This window comes from Struthio camelus, chromosome 26, assembly GCF_040807025.1.
Source record: "Struthio camelus isolate bStrCam1 chromosome 26, bStrCam1.hap1, whole genome shotgun sequence".
In the NCBI taxonomy this organism is placed as follows: Eukaryota; Metazoa; Chordata; class Aves; order Struthioniformes; family Struthionidae; genus Struthio; species Struthio camelus.
The window spans coordinates 6,417,764-6,438,083 of NC_090967.1; the positions used below are offsets into that span (position 1 = coordinate 6,417,764).

A 20,320-nucleotide genomic window follows, 5' to 3' on the forward strand; every position below is an offset into this window, starting at 1 on the left:
TCAGAGCTTTTTGTTTGTTTTTATCAATTCTTATGCACAGACGAAGTATAAGCCCTTTCTCAGGCTTAAGTTATCTTTAATGTTTGCTGTTTCTTACTGCAGTGCTTTGAGGAGAAAAGAGTTATGTGCTTATTTTGATCATGTTTCACAAAATACTGTGTCTCGGGTTCATGTAACTTGGAGGTAGAAAGTTGTGTGTTCTTACAGAGTTCATGTGTGCACTAATCTACCCGCACAGGTAGCGGATTTTGTTCTTGAGTATAGGTACTGGCCATGTAATTCACTGAACAAAAAAGTTAGAAGGAAAGCGTTTAGTCTGTGCGTTCCACTTTTGCACTAAAGTATGCTGGGCTTTCGTTACAGAGTAAAAGAAAAATGAACAGCACTCATGAGCTGTTTCTTTAACTTGCTGCTATGGGGTTTTATTCCTCTGTGTAGAATGACCAGCAGTTACAGAGCCCAGTTATAGACGCTTGCTGACTTCTAATTTATATCCTTTTCAATAATCATCTAAGTAATGTAGAATAATCAACTGTGTTTTGTTTTTTTTCTCACTCCAAACATTCCCGGAGACTGTGGTATCTGAAAATACAGTAGACTTATTTTTAGACTTGGGAAAGTAACGTTTGCTTTTGTGTAACGCTATTCACGTTTGAGGTATCACAGAATACTGTCTATAGACCAATATGTGAAGTATAATGTAGTTAGCACATCTTCCTGATTGAAAGAAATGATACATGAGCACTCCTTCCTCCTTGCCCATCACTACAAAAAATACGCACTGGGAGAAGAATATACCATTGATGGACCAAAAAATACCAGGACTGCTATTCAAGCATATTCTTCTTTGAAAGTCTGTTCTTGATTGTTCTATCAGACTATCCCTGCTCTCTCTGTACTACAAATGTTGCTTGTTTTAGATTCGTGCCTTGAAAACCTACAAGCTAAGGTTTGTCATTTTATATATAGATGATCTTAATTCTGCTTATTTATGCATTCATATTATGATTGATTGGTTTAAAGACTCACTTGGGATCCTTTGTATGAGGGTTTTATTTTTTTCTTTAAGGCTCTTCTCCTCTTCTCCCCTTGCTTCTGTATTTCTTGGCATCCCTTTACATGGGGATAGGACAGCTGTTGAATATTTTGACACTCATTCAGTTAGTAATTCCTGCTTTATCTCTAATGCACAACCCAGCACCTGGAATTTATGAACTTACTAATTTCTTTGTGATATTTTCTATCCACTTAGCACCACTTAGTCTGGATGCCCTGTATGCAGCAGTGAACTTTGCTGTGAGATGAATCATATGTCCATTTTCAGGTGGGGAAACTGAGAGTGAATTGCCCGAAGGAAGCATTATAGGACATTGAAGAGCAAAGGTTAAAGTTTTTTAATACGCAGTTTCCTATGTTGGCTTTTTGTTGTTCAGTGCTTCTCCTCTTCCTTCCCCCCACCCTTTTCCAGACCGCATAGACTGCTAAAGGTGCCGGCGTTTCTAGCTTTCATTGCCTTTAATTGCATTTTTTGGTATTTGACTTCTTGGTGTGTCAGGTCTTGGAAGCCTTCAGCAGGGCACCCAATAAACAGCTGCTGTTTACTCACAAACATCCGTGCGTGTGCGTGCGCCTGCGTGACTTGTTCAGCATCACCTCGGGAGACTGTGGCTAAGACAGGGGCAGAAAGGAATTCTCCCACGTAGCTTTTGTACGTCTTAATTACCGACTGCCTCTTTGCGTTGGGGTTTTTTTAACCTGTTGTCCGCTATGCTTCTAACGCTTCTTCCTCTCTTGATTTCTAGAGCAGATGAGGCAGGAGAGCAGCATCACGACTCTCTCTCCATGGGCACAGCTTATTCTCTTCACAGGTGATGAAGAGGTCCCTTGGCAAAAAGAAATAGGATTAGTCCACTTGTGATACAAATGCGTAATATATATATGTGGGACAAAATCAAGGTTTAGCAAGAAAACTATGTCCACCTCTAACTTCTGATGCATTGACTCTTCAGCATATTGAAATAAGGCAGAAAATGGAAAACCTTACTATATGTAACTCTACCAATGCCCTTTTTTTTGCTCTTTGTCTTTATTATTGGTAGCATTTGAATGCAAACACTTAAACATTGCACCCTGAGCTCAGGAATAGTGCTCGTTGGCAGTGTATCTGTGTAAAACTGGTGCTTTTAGACCCAGTGCAGCTTGGAAATATGGTAGACTGGATTCCAGGCTATTCCTTCCTGTTACTGCATCCTGAAAAGCATGCTGTTCAGGACTGGCTGATGTCCTATGTGCTGAGGCAACTTGTTCTCGCTTTTTTGCTTTGCCTTTCCTGAAGGACAAGTTTATATTGTCTTGGATAGGATAAGTCACTGAAACGCCTCCATGCATTGGTTACCCCATCTGCAAAATGGGTATAATCATGTGTTACAAAGGAAGTACACAAAACATGGCTTATAACAATTCCCTTTAGTCTTGCTTTAATTATGGTCTTCCTTAGCTTATAACTCTGAAATGACTTAACCTGACATCATGTCACTTTTCAAATGAGAATTACTGGTAGAAGAGAAGATCAGTGGATTTACCTCACTAACTGTAACGGTCAGTTGGTTATATTAGGAAATACAAACGCTTAAAAGATCCGGCAGAGTAAAATTTAACAGCCAGTCGCACACACTGAGGGCCAGACAAATATGGGTTAGGAGTGTCACATGTTTAACATTGGTCTAGGGATCTGTCAAACTCAAGGGAAGTAATTAGTTTGTCTCTATCTCTTATATTCATTAATTCAAAACTTCATGTCTCGGTAGTTGATGTACTTTAGTCAGATGAATTTTTTGAGCTCCACAGAATTACATTCTTCTGTATATCCTGTCTAATTGGTTAGTTGGGATAGATGGTCCCTTCTAGCCAGAAGGTTGAGTGTATGAATCTGTAGTATGTTTTTAACCAAGACTTCCGTAAGCTTGTGATCAAGCATGTTTATTTTGTGTTTTATTTTTAAAAAGGCTCAGTTTCAGGAGGCTGTTTCTCCTCCCACCAATGTCCTTTCTGAAAAAAAGATCCAGAGAGGCCTTCGGAAGCATGACGCAACTTCCTGGCAGGCTAGTGGATTTCTTAGGTTTCTGTGCTGGCTCTTTAATGCAAGGTTGCTTGTCAGCCACTCCCTTTGACTTCTGTTTTGTATACAAAACAAACAGATATACTGCTCTAGACCGGACAGGTGTTGTTCTCTGAGTTAGAGTTCTTTTGAAGCTTGGTCAGGTGATGCTAGCATTAAGCAAAATATATTAAGTAAGTCTGTGTCTAAAAAGTGTTGAGGGTCTTGAAATACTCAGTGGGATTCAAGTAAGCCAATCTCATTTTGCTATCAACTATTTAAAACACACATCTTTGAGTTCATCTCAGTCTGTTGTGTTCGTGCTCCTTCTTACTGAAGTATGTTTCTGACTTTTTTTTTTTTTTTTAAATCCTTATGGATGAGTTAAGCATTTCAGACTATATTCATTCTACCACCTCTCTATTTCCTTTCCCTCTCTCTTCCTTCCCTTCCCCCCCTCCCCTTTTTATTGTCCAAAAGAACAAACAAAAATATCTGCCTTTTGCAGAAGTGAAGGAGTTCTTGACACTGTTTCTGGGTAACCTTCCAGGCAAGGTAGTTTGGCTGCAGGATTTTGAGACTTGCCTCTTTAGAGAATCTGCAAGTTTGACATTCCAGATAATTTTGCATTAAAATAAAGCTCTACCTGAAAGGCTTTACTTCTGCCATGTTTGGAAGAGGAATTAGTCACTTCATAACTGTTAAAGGAATTGGAGACCAATAACTTCAATGCAGTTCCCCTGCTAATTTACTGTGCTCTGTTGTGAACTCTGCTGTAGAATGAAAGGGATCAGTGTGTAACTACTCCATCTCTTGGTTTTGGTGCCTTATGCATCACCTTCTGATTTGGGTTTATTCCTTTGTAAACTTGAACCAAAATAAATTCAGACTTGTACCGGGGTCTCATTCTGCTTGGTCCTGGTAGCTGCACGCTTGTGGATTCAGTGTCGCCAAGGCCTGTATCAGGAAGCAGTCTATGGCACTTCCAGTCATCCATGACAATATGTGCTTTTTGTTGCTCTGGCCCCAACAGTGTGAATGGGAGCTGGAGGAATAGAAACAAAAAAATGAGGCCTATAAAAGAGCACTCCCACAAGGCAGGAGATAAGCCCTGACATGAGGTAAACACTATTCTTCCCTCTCCCCTCCCCACTTCCAGTATTTTCAGCTGAATATAAATGGATATTTAAAAAGTCAAATCAGATACTTGAAGGAATGTTTAAATACCCTGTAACAAGTAAGGCTGTATGATTTTTTTTTTTTTCTTTTTGGAGCCCCTCAAGTGAAAATATTCATCAGTGTTTAACTGTATAAATAATGTGGATAACTCTAGCAAGGAGTACAGAAATACATATTCTACCTTGCCTCCTAGAAAAAGGTTCAGCTGTCTCTTATCACATGTACTAATTCTTTAACAGTAAACTTTGTTACTCAGTTAGCCATGAAAGTGGGAAATGACAGCTTCTCAGAATGGTAGGTGGCACCGCAAATGAAAAGATTCTGATTTTTGTTTTGTTTTTAAATTATGTCCGAGTGGGAGACCACATGAAGAATACAGTGGTAGGTTATGTAAGTCAGAATAAGCTGATCTCTAGGCGGTCTACTTTCCCTCCTCCTCTGTTAACTATCCAAAATAAACAAGAGATTTAAGGTGAGGGCTTTGTATGTGAGAAAGTCAGTTGCAGGAGTGGAAAGAATAAAGGCTTATTTTGTAGCTTTCAGTGGGAAAAAGGAAGCTTTGATTATGTTTTCAGTTAGTATTGAAATTGACTTGGATGTGATCTCTCCTGTTCACTTTGGGGTACAGATGGGTGGCTGTAGTACCTATTAGACTATAAGAGTTGGCATTCAAGAAGAAAAAATGTTTTAATCCCGGAACATACTTTTAATTGAGTGATGTTTGGTTAACCTGTTTATCCTTTCCTAACTCGGGTCTAGATACAGAGATTCTTGTGACTGTTAGCTGCTTCAACTACATCTCAAGTGCACTAGACGGTTACCCTGTGGCTGAAAACACTCATTAGCAGTAGATTTCCTTAAAGCAATATTGGAAATGCCCAGAATGTTGCTGGAACCAAACATGCCCAGCAACATTGCGGAATGCCATTGAAAACAGGGAGTCCTAATTGCAGCAGCAGTGAAGTCACTTTCCTGACTGCTTCAGAGGGGAAGTATTGCTGAAGATCATCAGTAGTGAGTTTTTCTTAGTTTGGTTTACGCTACAAATATTGAAGGCTTTCCAGAATGTTAAAATTAGTCAGAAAATTGCATCGCTAGGTTTCATGCTAACGCTTATTTACCTATTGCTGCAAGTAGGAACAACTTCCTTGCTGTAGTCTGTTAATAATGACCAGTGTGTTCATTTGCTGAACTAGCCATGTGATTGCTAGCTTTGAGGTACTTGCAAGAATTAGAGGAAGTAAACTGAAAGCGTTCATATTGAATAGGATCTTAGAAAGTCCTGTCTTCACAAGAATTAGGTACTGCAGTTGTGCCTGTGCCTCTGATGTTGCAGTATGTACAAACATGTGATATAAATTTACAATTTTCTGTTTTTCATTGTGTAATAATCATATATTTGCCTATGACAGACACGGTATTAAGTGTGACACTCTATAGGATTCTGTTGAGTATGGACTTTCAATTTTGCTTACTGCTTAAAAAAAAAACTTAGAGATATAGACTGAGATAGAAGTACTCTTTAAAAGCAAGTGTCTAATTGTTTCAGATGACAAAATCTCATAAGTACTGGAAGAGCTAGGTGTATTAGGTGCTTGAGTGTAAAATCTTTTGCCTTTGTTTGGTATCCTCTATATGTAGAGGGTGTACAGCAAAGGTTCCCTCAGTCTGTTGCTTGCATATGGGTTGTACTTGTGAACAGTTGAGGATGTTCTGTGGGCCATGCATGCAATAGGAAAAAGTGCACCTTTAGTGCCTTAATTAACTCTATAAATGTGGCATTGATTTATGTCTTAAGCCTTTTTTTAAATTCAGCTTTAATTCTGTAGATGTGGAGAAAAAGATGACATTCGTAACAGCTTTTCTGTACTTATTCTTGAAAGTAGATGATATGAGCCAATGAAGTCTCTTTGCCATAAGGTGTAGTCTCTTCTGAAAGAGAAGGTAGGTGATGTTCTGAATAAAACTTGAAGAATAATCCTAGTGTAGCTTTAAGAAGCTCCACTCTAGAATAATCCAGGTTCTTATTTTCATTAAATTTACGCTCTAAGATAGTAGGTAGCACTTACAGTTAAGGATAACGCTACATTCCTGTGTCTTGCAGTTCATGAAAGATTTCTTATGCACGAGCTATTACTAATCTGTGTGTTATAATGGCAGGTGTGCTTTAGAAAGGTCGGAGGGGAAGATCACCAAGAGAAGCTTCTTGATTGTTGTATCAACAGGTCATAATGTGTTTTGCAAATACCCTTTGTGGAAAAGTTGATGAATAGTCAAGAAAGAAACCGTATTAATCAGCAACTTAGAATAACAGGCAGAAAAAACAATGTCTTTGGGGATGGTCTGGTATATAGTACACATGAACATGTAAAGTGTTTTGTGGCTGGAAAAGCTGTAAGACTTTGGCAGATTCTGAAGGAGGTAAACTTTTTGCTTGACGTCTCCAAATGAATATTTCAAGACTGATCATGTGTTTCTCTAAGCTATGGGAAAGCTGGCATCCAGGAGGCACAATTTACTTTCAGACTTGTTACATGTAACATTTATTCCGTGGGTAAGTGCTGAAGGCATTTAAGGTTCTCCTGTTTTTTCTCCTTCCTTTAGCAAAGCTATCTGTGGAAGGACATATTAGTTCCTTTTGTTGGACCAAAAATTGTTTTTTAAACCTGAAAATACTGGCTTAACAAGTGGCCAGGACTTTAGTTGATAGAAGAGAACGAAAGTGTATTAATCTTGTCAGTTAAAGTACCGACTCGTAAACTTGCAAAAGCACGTATTTCTGTGGGGTGCCTGAGAACTATGATGGTGAAGACAATAGAAATAGTTAAATAAGACTCAGTGTAATAGTGCACGTGTTAATGATGCCTTAGGACTTTTAACTACACAAATTTCATAAGAATATCTCCGTCCCAAAATGTTATACATTATAATTGTGACACCTCTGATTGCTTTCTACCCAGGATACTCTTATGTCTTCATAGAAGTTAGATGTTGTTTTACATAAAAATTTAAGTAATTGAGAGCCTGAATTTCGTCATGCTCATTTTCTAAATCTATTTACTTCCTACTTGTTCTGGATCAAGGGACCCTTACAGATTTGTCACTAGTGGTTAGGCTTGCTCAAGATAAAATCTGCACCCTCCACCCCACCCCACCCCCATCCCATGGGTGACAATGACACCTTTGTTTCCTTTTGCCTTCTATCTGCAGGACCAAGGGCTAAACATCTTGACCTGCAACCTCCCTTGTTTTTAATATAGAAATGGTTAGGTGTAAGTGTGGCTGGTGATGTTCAGTGTGTAGTGCTCCCTTTTGATCTCAGGTGGGGGGATGCAGTCTGCATCTAGATCAACTTTTGTGTTCTGAGGCCTCTGAATTAATGAGGGTGGCTGTGCTCGGCTTCCCCTGTAAATAGGTGTGGCCCCTGGGTTCGTGCCAAACTGCCATTTCATTCCCTTATTTGGATTTCTGAATAGTGTCAGTCTCCAGACACACCCTCAGTTATGTTTTAAAATAATATAGTTGGGGAAACTAAAATTGCTACTGCAGAATTATTAGCTTATGGGTTATTAATGTATTTCTACTGCTGAGATTAAGAACATGTATCATTAGTGCAAGATGGTATCTTGCACTAAAGTGTGTGTGTTTTTTTTTTTTTTTTTTTTATTACTATGTTTGGAGTAGCTGACGGTGTAGGCAGGTGGGCATAAACCAAATTTCAGAGGACTCGAACACTTCCTTCTGTTAAGTGGAGAAAGAAGGCAAAACGTTACATATTTTAGTCCATGCCAGGTTGCCCAACTAGAGTCACTGGCACTTCGTAAGCCGGGACGCAGGCAAAGTCTCACCGCAGCAGCGTGCCTTGGTGGAGTAGAAGAAAGGAAGCCCTCAAACACAGCATTCCTGAACAAACATGACAAATACAAAGGCACATCATATTGGATGAAAGTAAAACAGATTTTTTCCTCCAGAGGTAGAAATAACAATTTACCACCTGCTTTTCTTCCCCCAACCCCGGCTTTGGATGCTGCCACTTGTTTTAGCCTGCATCTCTCCTAACGGGAGATACAGAGCTTTCGGTTTCTTTGCCTTAGAGTTGCTGGGTGCTCTGTGAAAGAGGTGATGAATTCACTTAGGCCCTATTCCCATGTTTAGTACTCGGCCAAATGCAAATGCATTTCCTAATGCTGCCTCTTACCTCTTCTGTCAAAATTATTTAATACTTCTGAAAATAGAAGAAATTAATTCAAGTTCTTGAAAAACATGTTAATGCAATTATCCATAGAGACCCGCACCATTAGGCTGATGAGATTATTCTTTCGTTAACACCAGTTTGTTGCAACTACTGAATGTAGAGAATAGCTGGACAGGTCCTGTCATCTTAAATGAAATGTAGAACTTGTCTATTTTATAGTGTCGGAAGTCACAAAAGTAGTGTCGTTGGCCTACATAACGAATATTTCGTTGATAGGACCCATTCGTACGCGCCTGGTAGTACGTGGCCCTGGGTGAGAATCAATATAGTTGTCAGTGAATGTAGAATAACTGAAGAGGAGTTCAAACTGTGCTATGTGCAAAAAAAAAAAAACCCTCCCCAAACCAAAATCTTAAATCTATTTTTAGTTCTTGGTGTTCTCTCCTTTCGCTTAACAGTAGATACTATAGTTCCTCTTCTTAAAATAGACGCTATTTTGTTCACGCCTGCTGCTTAGCTATTGTCTCTAACATGCAGGGTGGTGGTGGTGTTACTGCAAGTCAGCCTCTTGCTACGATTTTGACTTAATGAGTCAGGTCTACCCATACAGTAATTATGAGGATTCATTTAGATAAATGTGAGACAGATGTATAAAATTGTTTGGACTTAGACCTGGCTCTTTTGAAGATCCAGTGCAGCTTACTCAATGGTTTCTTCATTTTTTTGACTTAATTCCCGTTCTCTTATTTGCCTAAAATAACAAGGAAAAAAGATACTTCTGTAACTATATCACAGTTTAAAATACTAATTGTAAAATTAATGATGGAAATATTTTCTTGCTGTTACACAAGTCAGTACTTCCTTTAGTCAAGGACTTTGCTAATTCCTCATCCCAGCTCTTGGCTTCTTTGAGTGAGAACATAAAATTGCTTAGCTGCTTCTATACAAGGAAATACACCTGTCAAACCAGTGCAAATTAGCCAAATAGTTCAAACATAATTGGTTTACCCAAAGAGAGCTGTGTTAAGGTTAACTTTATCTAAAAATATCAGCTTTTGGTACTCATTTTATAGCATTTTTCTTAATTTTATGAAACTTAGGTGTCTTAAAGCAGTGTCCTGTGGACTTTTGGGGGAATTGCTTTTTCATAGGTTTGTTGGGGAAGCTACATGTCCCCTGTTCCTTTCCCTTCCCCCCCCCCAATTTCAAGACATAAATTGTATTATGAGTGAAAAGGCAAGCTGCATGCTTGTCTCTGCTAGAGCCCGTAGTGGTGCAACCCTAGACAATCATGGATGTTTCTATTCATGAGTAGCCAACCAGATCGTGATCTGGGTATTTTGAGCCTGCCTGATCTTCTCAATCAACCTGCAAAGAAATGCACTCCATTTTGTGCTGAGTTAGGACTCCGCACAGTGTTAGTCAGTGTTGCATTTTTCCATGTGGCATCTGTAAACTCTGTTGCATTTGCTGCGTATGCTTCAGCTTTGTAAACCGCTGACCAGGACAGTAGTAGTCGGGTATTCCAGGCTCTGGTTACAGAAAGCCAGATTTGCAAGGTCTTGAGCAGTAAGCTTCCTTCAAGAAAAAAATTCCAGTTAGTATTATGTGTGATTTTTTTTTTCTTTCTTTCTTTCCTTCTTTCTTTCTCAACTGCACTATTGGAACCTCTTTATCTTTGAATCTTCCAGGTATCCATGCTTGATTGAATTCTGGTTAATCTCAGTAAAAGCTAGGTAGATTGATTAAAACGGTTGCTTGTTTGGAGAGGGAGGAAGGAGTTTGATAATGTAATTACCACTGAGATATTCCAGACTACAAATGAGAGAAATCAGAATGCATTTGCGCTTTGGTCTCGAATCAACAGTGTTTTGATTCCAACAGATTAGATTATACCAGTGATTTTAAAAGGCTCAGCTTGGATTTTCTGGAGAAAACATATTCTGTGACTTTGTATTTTGCTGTACTGGAGTATGCGAGTAGTAGGATTTGAGAGGACATGGCAGAGCTGAACTCTACTTCTAGTAAGTTAAAGGTCTGCATGGAGGGCTTTGCAGATACTGTAATTAGTAGGCCGTACTCTCTCCCAGATCCAAAGTAAAGACAAGGCTTCTCCTTGAAGGCCTATGTGCATTTCCACATGATTTGGCAGCCCTTGACACTTGGCATCCAATAGAGAGTAAATGCTGGAAAATAAGCGTTCTCCAAAGAATGAACATGCTGAGGTGACATGCTTGAAGAACAGCTGTCGCCAGAAAGTAATCTTTCTATATCTGAATTTCTGCTGTTGTCTCGAACGATTCCCTAGCCTGCTGGCAAAGCAAATGATCTCCCTGCTATGGGTTGGTTTAAATAAAGGGTTACTATTGGTTTTTCTGCCCCTCAAATGCAGCCATTGAGCTGGAGGTTGTAAGTCTGAATGCTATTGATGACTTGGAGGGGGAGGCGTGTGTTATCTCTGGTGCAGGAACTCTGGAGTCAGTGGTGAGACTCTTAATTTGTAAAAGGTTTTATTTGGAATCCGACTTGTATACGATAAACTGGTAGCAGTAGTATTAATGTGTATCTGAAAGGAGCTTTTTTCCTTCGGAAAGCTGGAAGGTGGGGCACTTTGCTGTGGCGTGGCTAAAACTGAACCCTGCGTATGCAGGATGTTTCGAACGCTTTGAGCCTGAATCTTTAGGCACGTGGGAGAAGTTAGAAAGCAATTTTTGAATGTTTGGTGTACTACCAACATATGTCAGGTACAGAACGGATCAGGGCATTCGTAAAAAGCTAGAGGGGTGCCCTTCCATGCCGTGATGATCACTTACACTGTGTTAATGCATGCACCGTACCTATCACTTCCCTCTGAGTCTTCCTTGTATTCTGTTAACATGTGTGTGGGGAGGAATCTGTATTTTTGGAGCATAGAAAAACGTTTTCAAGTGATACGATATATTGCGTGTGCTTGAAAAGCCAATTTGATACTCCTGTAAGAGCCCCGAGTTCTCTTTTGAGGCCTGTACTTTGCACCTTTTCCTCCTGTATTCAAAAATGTTTATGGAAGTAATGCCTGAACAAATGTGTCAGAAGCTAGCCCCCCGGTGTGTCAATATTTAAATTGAAATGTAACTCCTTTTTCTGCTGACCAGTTCACTCAGCCTTCCAAAAAGTACAGAAGTTTTCTTATCTCAGTTGTTTGAGGAGGTATGTACAGCAGTAGTCCTGAACTATGGTACCTGTGTCATAGTTTCCGTGACAGGAAACTTGTAGAGTCCATAGCCTGTTGTGTTCTGAAAATATTATATTTGTAAAAACTTTGTTTTGCATGTAAAATCTTTTTTTGACTTTTCCTAGATCATAGTATTTTCTAGATAGTGCTGATAGGTTTCAGTAATGTTCCTAAAAATGCAGTCCCTAGTGTTCTGATCTATGATTTTTTTTTTCTCTATATAATGATTATGAAACTTCATTAAGTGTCAAAGTAGGCTCTGAAAAAAAAAAAAAAAAATCTGATTTCTGTTCCGTCAGTGAGATCTGGTGAGTTAGAAAAAGATCATATCCTGTGCAATGCCTGTTTAATTTCTTGACTCTTCTGTTTACTATACTTCTAAAAATTTGATTTATCAGCATGAGAACCAAGATTCCTCTAAATGAAATGTTAAACCTTTGAAAGCAATTCTAAAGTAATAAGTTGTTTTTTCCTAACTGAATAGCAAATACTGTTGTACTGCCACCTTCCCCCTCTTTGCTATTAGGTTTAGCATAGAAATGTTTATGGGGTTGAAGAAGTGCAATTTACTTGCCTTCTTTCAGAGGGTTTGGGAGAGGTGGTCAGGGGATTACTGTCTGAAACTGAAAAAGTATTGAATTATTTGAACTGGAAGGCTAACTTTAGCAACTAAAGACTTAATTTTCTTAAACTGTTGAGGAGCTGATATGGGACCTACAGTCGAAGTGGTGTATGGCACCGCACAGACAGCCTGCTCAGCACTCTTGGATAGCAGCAGCATTTAACCAAAGCATACTGACAATGCAACTCGCTTGTCAAACCCTACACTAATGTTCTTCTGTAGTGACTCTTTTTTCTAATAGAAGTAGTGTTAAAACCTACTAGCTGCTGTTTAGAGTTTCACTTCTGAGTATTAACTATTTAATTGCCTGCCTCTTCATATGAGATTCCCTGAATAGATGCGAAAAAATAACCCTTTCAGAATCCTCTTGCAAACCTTTTAACCTTTTTTCCTTAGTGATGTTTGCTGTGAAAATGAACTTCCCATCCCACAGATGTGGGAACAGGAGAAAGCTGAGCTGCAGAGTAAGCCTAGCGTTTCGCTCACGACTACAGAGGGAACCTGTGTGAGAGCCAGAGCTGGATCTCGCCCCGTGGCGCGTGTTGCCTCCCCAGACAATTCATTGCCAACAGTCTGTTGGATTTCAGTGGAAACTTCCACACGCTGAATGTGGGTCAGCGCTATAGACATGGCCCTAGTCCCTCGCGGTGAACATTTTGCAGCAGTGAAGCGGTTAAACTGCTGTTCTAGTGTCCTCGCAAGATGAAAACTATTTTAGTCCCATGACACTAGCACTATGGGAGTTTAATGCTACAGTTCATTAAAAATGGAGGCTGGCTAGAACCTCAGCAATATGATTCAGTAACTTAGACTTTCCATGTTCGCAGCAGATTGGAAGGAATGATTTTTACTTGCGTTGAGCTTGTTTGAAATCCTGAAAAATTCTGATGTGAAGTTGCTGCTGAGCCAATTCAAGTAACTGTATTCCTGTCTATCGGGGAAGATTTTGAAAAATGCAGGCGCTCTCAGTGCCAGAGAGATACCTTGTGTTTCCTCCTCAAGAGAGAACTGAATGGGTGTCACGTGGAGACCGAGGGGAGGCTGCCCACCGGGCAGTGGGGATCCAGCGCGGGGCCAATGCCTGCACGATCCTCCCCCTCTGGCTGGTACTTTTACTAGGGCAATTCAGCAGTATCTTTGCACGAGGCAGAATAATTCCTGTTTTCCTGCTATGTAACAACTTGTGGCTTCCTGCTCATTGCAATAGTGTCATAACTACCGATTAATAAGGTTGCGCTGTAGTTCTTGTTCACAATCTGGTATGTAGCGTGTTATGTGTATTACTTTGCATAGTCTTTTAATGGTAAAGAAATGTATGTTTGTGTTTGAGCCGGATGCTCGAGAAGCAGCACAGAAACGGTACAGTATCTTTAGGTGTGTTGTTTTCCGTCACTTTTACAGCTCTGTTGAATCCTTGTGAAGGCCTTGAAGTAGCAGTAGCAATGGTTTACAACTGGCTACTAATTAGAAAAGCATTGGACTAATAGGATGAGCTATAATTAGTAAGGCCTACCCTCTAGATGGCTAATCAGGGCCCAGAGCACAGTTGTGTATCCATTTATCAAGTTTCTATATCTGCACTTTTGTAGCAATTTGTTTAACCTATTGGAACCTTTTAGATTACTTAAAATAATCAAACAGACGGGATGTACCGGGCACAATCTTACGGCTTTTGGGACAAGATGACCTCTGAGCTTGCTGGAGTTTGTTTGGTCAATAGGCTAACGGTTTGATCTGCAGATGGGACGCGTTAGGAGAAGCGCGATACTTTCACAGTCTTTTTCCTGCATTCAGAGAGGAGCACTAGACATTGTTGAGCAGTTGTCCTGCCTTCTGGACAAAAGAAAATAATTCTGAAACTTTTTGAGGAGGGAAATGACTCAGAATTCTTGGTGGCTTAGCAGAAATAAGAGGCCAAGCTTCCAAGGAGCTGTCTTGGCAGCCAATGTGCATCAATTACTGTGCTCCACCTACATACAGTCCAGCGTTGGTGAGTCTGCCCCAAAGGCTGATACCAGTTTCATGTCCCCATAGGCACAGTGCTGGGGAATACTTGCAGCTAAACTTGTGGTTATCTTAGTACTCACTTTGTGCTATATAAAAGCAGGCTATGTGATAAGCGGGGGGAGGGGTTGGACTGAGTTAGTGCTGCTGACGCAGGTAACTGCCGATTCAGTAGTATGGCCAAAGTAGTTGGTTTTCACTGTTTTCTCTAACTGAGCAGTGAACGCTCCCTGGCAGGTTCTTCCCTCAGTGTTTTCATAGAGAGGAAAAAGGAAGGTTTGAATCTCAGATGTTGTATGTGCAGGATTACAAAATAATTTTTGTGAAGCAGAAGCAAGTGTGGGCAAACAGAACTGGTCCTGGAATCCATGCTCTTTATTACGGGCTTTTCTTCTGCATCCTGCCCTTACCCACCTCCTCCTTTCCCTTCAAAATAACAAGCAAAAGGGAATGAGATTCTGTGACAGAACAGTAATATCAAAGAATCTTCCTGTTTTTGTTAGAAATAACTGATATTGTCTTCACGTCCATGTATTTTCTTCTAGCTTGAGTCGAGCCCTGCTAACGTCAGCCCTTCTGCAGTGGAAGTGAGCCATTCTCAAAGAGCATGCTCATGTGCTTATCCGCATTTTATGCGGGCTCCTATAGGAAAAAGCTTCCCTAAGAAGTCATTCCCCCTCCCCTCACCTCTGCTTATGTGTGACTTCATGGAAACTTCCACTGAGAACTGTGGTGTGTTCTCAAATGTGACCAGTGACAGGGGGACAGTTCATTTCATCCGTGTTATGGAGCGTGGATGGTGGTGGTACCCCACCAAAGCCTGCTACTGTTTTTAGCCAGTATTTTCAGGTTGGCTTTAAGACTTGCTCTCATCTCCTTTAAGTAAAAACACAAGCTTGTCACTAAATAGCTGAACTGAGCATGTGTATGAGCATGCACATGGTTGCGGTGTCAGTTCCAAAGCCCACTCTCATCATTTCCATCTCAGAATGTTATTGTTACTGATGAAATAGATACAAGATCTAAGTTAGTTTCATATAGTAGCTTCTCAATGTAAGGCTGTCAGCTATGTCATACTACACAGTGAAAACTAAGATTTGCTGGAGTGCATGTGTTGGACAGAAGAGGTAGAGAGGAAAGCAGCCTAAGAACAGGCTATCTCATCAGGCAACAGGGAAGACCTTGAGCTGTATAGTTAAGCACAAAGACTTCTCAATTTGATTCTTGTCCTCAAGAAATTGTTCAAGCTACAAGGCTTTTCTGCTGTTAACAGTTTCCTGTCATTAGGCCCTAGTAGACTAAACTGCCCAAGTCTAACTTTCCGGACAAACACTGGCTTGTTTGCTGCCTCTCACTAGCTTGTCTCACATATTAAAATGCTACTGCAGTGGGTCTGCTGGTTTGCTGGACACAATAAAAGCTGAAAGCAGCTGAAAACCTTTATGAAGCAAGACATTTATTTTTGTTAGCGTTTGTCTTTAAAATGGCATGCTTTTTTGGCTAGTGTCATGATCAGTTTGGGGAGGAGTGACCAAGTTTCTTTTTAAAGATGCATCTTCAGCTAGTGTTCTCCTAAATGCACATATGACCCTATACTGCTTTTGTCCAGCTAAGTAAAATGGGGAGGCTGGACAGTGACTGTTTCAAGACTTGCCTAGAGTGAGCACCTGTGGTACTAGCCATTATACTGATAAATGCAGGCGTTGGGTCTCTTCCGCCTTAAGGGAAACGATCAGTTAGAAATTGGAATATCGGTTCCCGCGGGTGTTTGGATGAAACTGTGGTTAATCAAAAAGCAGTTGGTTTCTTCCTAGAATGTTGATATCAGATGCAAAAAATAAAGCAACGTGGAGTAAGAAAAACAGTAACTTTCAAATATTTTTGTGTGTGCTTTTGTTTTTTAATCTAAAAGCATTTGAACACAGGCCTAACTGCAATTCCTTTCCAAATAATAGGATGTGGTCTTGTGATCTTTCAAACAGGTAGCTAAGTTTAAGGTTTACTGTCCCATGAGCGAGCATTTTTCCGATGAAGATGTCAAGAACTCCCTTATCGGAACAATTAGTGTGGATTTTTTTTCCCCAAGGTTAACATTCTTACAGTGTTTGATTGTATCTCCACTTGGATACAAGTTGGCAATGGGTAACACTACAACTTTTCTTGCAAGCTTGCAAAAGTGAAACTTGAATGATTACTTGAATAATGTTTTTCAGAAAGAAAAATAAATCCAATGCATTTCGTCTCATTTTCTATTTTTGGTGGGGCTGTCATCGATCTCGCTTGTAGTCCAACGAAAGCATACTAAACTACTTGTCTTTCCCCCTCAGGATATTTGTTGCAGTTACTTTCAGCCACTGGGACTGGACAGGATTCCACTTGGAACCCATGAACTTCATTGACAGGTAGGAGCTCTTAATAGGTAAGAGTGCCTGACATTAGAGATTACTACGTGGCATAGACATTTTTGGCCTCATCACAGATTTGTTAATTGAAAAATGGAGAAGCGAGATAGGAGGGGTGGAATTGTCTTACTGTTTTTGTACCTCTGCTCCTATCTTGCGCAGGATGAGGAGAGAGGTCTGTAGTAGAGCTCAGAAATTGAACTCGGATCTGGATTCAGATCCCGTGTCTTAATCAAAAGTCACCTTTCACTTAGCAGTTAATCAACACCCCAAAGTAGGTAAATCTCTCTAGCTTACAAATGGACAAACAGAGAAGTTTCACTTCCTTTTAACCAGGCATTTGCAACAGCTGCACAGTATTTTCAGTCTTGAATAAGATAAGAAGTACAAAGCAAGTGCCCAAAAATTCTTCCCTTGAGAATTCTATCTAGTTTGATCACTTGCACAACCCCCAAAAGAAAAATTGTGAATGAAAATGAAATTTCTGCATATACCTTTTTAGCTCTGACAATGATATAAGGGTGAGGCAACAAGTAATGTGGTGGAAATCTCTTGATCAGCTATCCTGTGTGTAGTGATACTCATCTACCTCGCTGTAGTATCAAATTAAGCATGTTATAAACAGAAGTTTAAGGGTTTATCCAGTGATTGTTCTCCCAAACATGTGTTGCCAAGGCTCAGGTGATCTACTTTAAGGATTTCTGGTCTTCGCTTTTCTTCCAGTCTCCATTTTTCTGGTGTAAACGTTGGTGTCTCTGCTCATAAATTTACAGATTTGATTTATCCGTCAACTTCAGACCTAATGTTGTGGTGCAAGCCTTAAGCACCACTGCTTTTTTGGTATGACTATTTGTTATGTAAGTTCCCAAATCTGTGCGAAGTAGGGCTTTGGAGTTTGGAGGTGAACCTTCCAAAGTTTAAGCATGCAATGATTGTTGCCATCTTTCATGAGACCAAAACATTAAATGGAATTGTGAAAACAGCCTCGTTAGTGAAATTGGTCAGAGTTGAAGGAACGGGAATAACAGGGAGAGAATCGTTGTATCACTTCACGCTTAGACATCGTGAACACACTCACGGAAGCTTCTTGATCTGCTTTCTTGTTCAGTGAGTTATCACCATCAAATACTTGAAAAATATAGCTCTGTGAAGTTGTAGGGAAGTGTATAAATATCTTATTTTTCAGATTCAACTTTTTATCCAAATACTGCTGTTATAGAACATAATTGAAACTGGTATTTAACTGATATTTTACACTGAGGAATCTCTCTCTTTTTTTTTTGTTGTTAATACAAAGCCCAGACATAAGTCATTAGTAGACTTCCTGCCCAGTAGTTTCTAGACAAAAATAGATCCATAAAACTTGGGAGAGAATTCAGGTCAAACAAATTCCTCATTTAGTGGCCATAAGTAGTACCCTCTACATACACCTCTTTAAACCCAAAGAAGCGGACCTTAAAATTAATACGATGTTAAAGTTTTTACAAGAATTAGAATATTAGTTGGTGAATAAGAAAATTGCTGGGTTTCTTTCTTCGAGTGCCCTGTACTTTGAATCTACTTACTGAGGCTGTAAAGAACATGTATGTGCATGAGTGTGAGTCCTAAGCATGTTACTTCTTGTAGGGAAGCGATGCTAAACCCAGTGTGCACAGAGTGCCTGCCTTCTCTTAGGCTTTCTAGAATACGGAAAAACAAGGAATTGCCTGTATCATAATATACACGCATGTGGGGCTAGAAAAGCTGATTGTTGTTGTGACTGAGTATCTAAAGATGCTAATTTTGCTGTTCTTGCATTAAAATAAATGAACCAACCTAGATCCCTTTTCTAATAAGAAGCATACATTCAATGGGAGGTGAGGGGGAAGGATTTGATTGCAGTCTGCAATGCTGTTATTTAATATTTAAATCTGTCCACATCAAATAACAGTTTAAATAAAAGTATAGTGATTTATGAGTGGAAAGCTTTATTTTTGAGTCAAAATAAAAACTGGATAAATAGATTTTAATCGCTAGTTAATGTCTATGAGGGTCGATGTGACTAGCAAATCCATGCCTGAGGAAAGGTTGCATCTTTATTGCTAAGCGAAGTCAGGCCGTGTGCTTCTGGTAATAACTGGTCTCTTTTTCTCACTTCTCTCAAAAGTCTCTCCCTGTGAGCTACTAAATGGTGAAGAGTTTAGCTTAAATAAGTGTAAAGATGGTGACCTTATTAAAAGGTTACCCTTTTTTTTTTTTTTTTTAAATAAAATGATTTTGGCGTTGTTATTCTTCTTTAGCTGCCTCATATGTGAGGTTGGTAGAATTCCCCTGGCAAGCTCAGAGATGACAAAGAACTAACTCTGTACCGAACTGCCTAGTTCATGCCTGAAAACTGTGGTTATGAATCACTATCACAGAACACGAAAAAACTGGTGTCACTTTGCAGGGCAAACCGAGGAATCTGTGTCATCGTGGCAGAACTGGGAAGTGTTTTTTGTTTTGTTTTTTGAAATGTCAGGCTGGATATGCTGATTAGAGAATAGCAACACTAGTAAAAGATATTTAGGAGAGAAAACAGTTATTTTTATGCAAGCTTTTTACAAAATAAATTCTTTTTAATGATTCTTACTCTAAGATCACCTTGACATTGAACACTTCTGAAGTTATTACAAAATTTTAGAAAATTTTTAGATTTTTTGGGGGTGATTAATAGCTATTTTACATTTACACAGCTACATGTTAAATATAATCCGTATGGCACGCTGAGTTTTCTGCTAAGAACTGTGAATTTTTTTTTTTTTTTTTTTTTTTTGGTATAAAGACTGCTTATATAGTGATTGATTTGGCTGTAGGTTTCTAATAAATGGAGCTGAACTGTCTTTGTCATAGTAGTGATTTTTGGGACGAGTTCATAGCAGTATCGCGGAGAGCAGAACGGCGACCCTCTTAATGCAGGGGGAGTTCAGCAACCGAACTCTCATTTCTGTCCAAATACAGAACTTAACGTTGGTGGTGTTCTGAGCTTGACTTGAAGATGTTCCTACAAATGTTTATCTGTTAATTTTAGTAAATATTTAGGCGAACTGAGGCTGAATTGCTTCCTATTGCACTAAGGACTGCGAGCAGTTGCATTGTGGGCACAGTGTTTATATTAAGGCTGCCTCATGTTGCCTGGTCACTCGGATGAAAATAAAAGCAGCTTCTACAAGACGCATAGCAAGGTATAGAATGAATTGCTGCAGGTACTTGCATCAAAAGCTAAGCAATAGGAGTAGTAGTGGGGCTATTGCAGCTGTTTTTAGGGCAGACTGGTATTCTGAGACCCCCAGTTTTCAGTGTTTTCCTTTAGAAAGTCATTGGGCTGGTATCCCTGTAATGTTTTTCTGCTGAAACGTGCTGGTGGATCATTCATGTGCTGCCTGCAAGTGTGCTCACTGCTGTCACCTCTCTAGCAGAGAACTTTCTTCTCTCCTGTCCTTAAATAAGTATCATAGATGACAGAGATGAAACTTTTGTGGGCTCTTTTCTGCTCTTAATGGCAAGCATTTAGCAATCCTAAACAAGATCCCTTATTCCTCCCCCCAAGCTTTAGGGGGAAAAGAAAAAAAAAAAAAAACAAAAAATC

The 20,320-nt window shown here is 39.7% G+C and overlaps 1 protein-coding gene across 25 annotated transcripts in view; it reads left to right on the forward strand.

The window, feature by feature from the left end:
- The window catches only part of GATAD2A (GATA zinc finger domain containing 2A), a 70,037-nt gene that overhangs the window by 19,658 nt on the left and 30,059 nt on the right, over positions 1-20,320 (forward strand). For 23 of the 25 annotated variants that reach the window (XM_068920346.1, XM_068920351.1, XM_068920360.1 and 20 more), the window contains exon 2: positions 16,639-16,713. The gene's annotated coding sequence lies outside the window, so the exon portion shown is untranslated. Of the gene's footprint in view, positions 1-16,638; positions 16,731-20,320 lie in introns of all 25 variants that reach the window. The other 2 variants (XM_068920357.1, XM_068920369.1) reach the window with 1 other exon arrangement.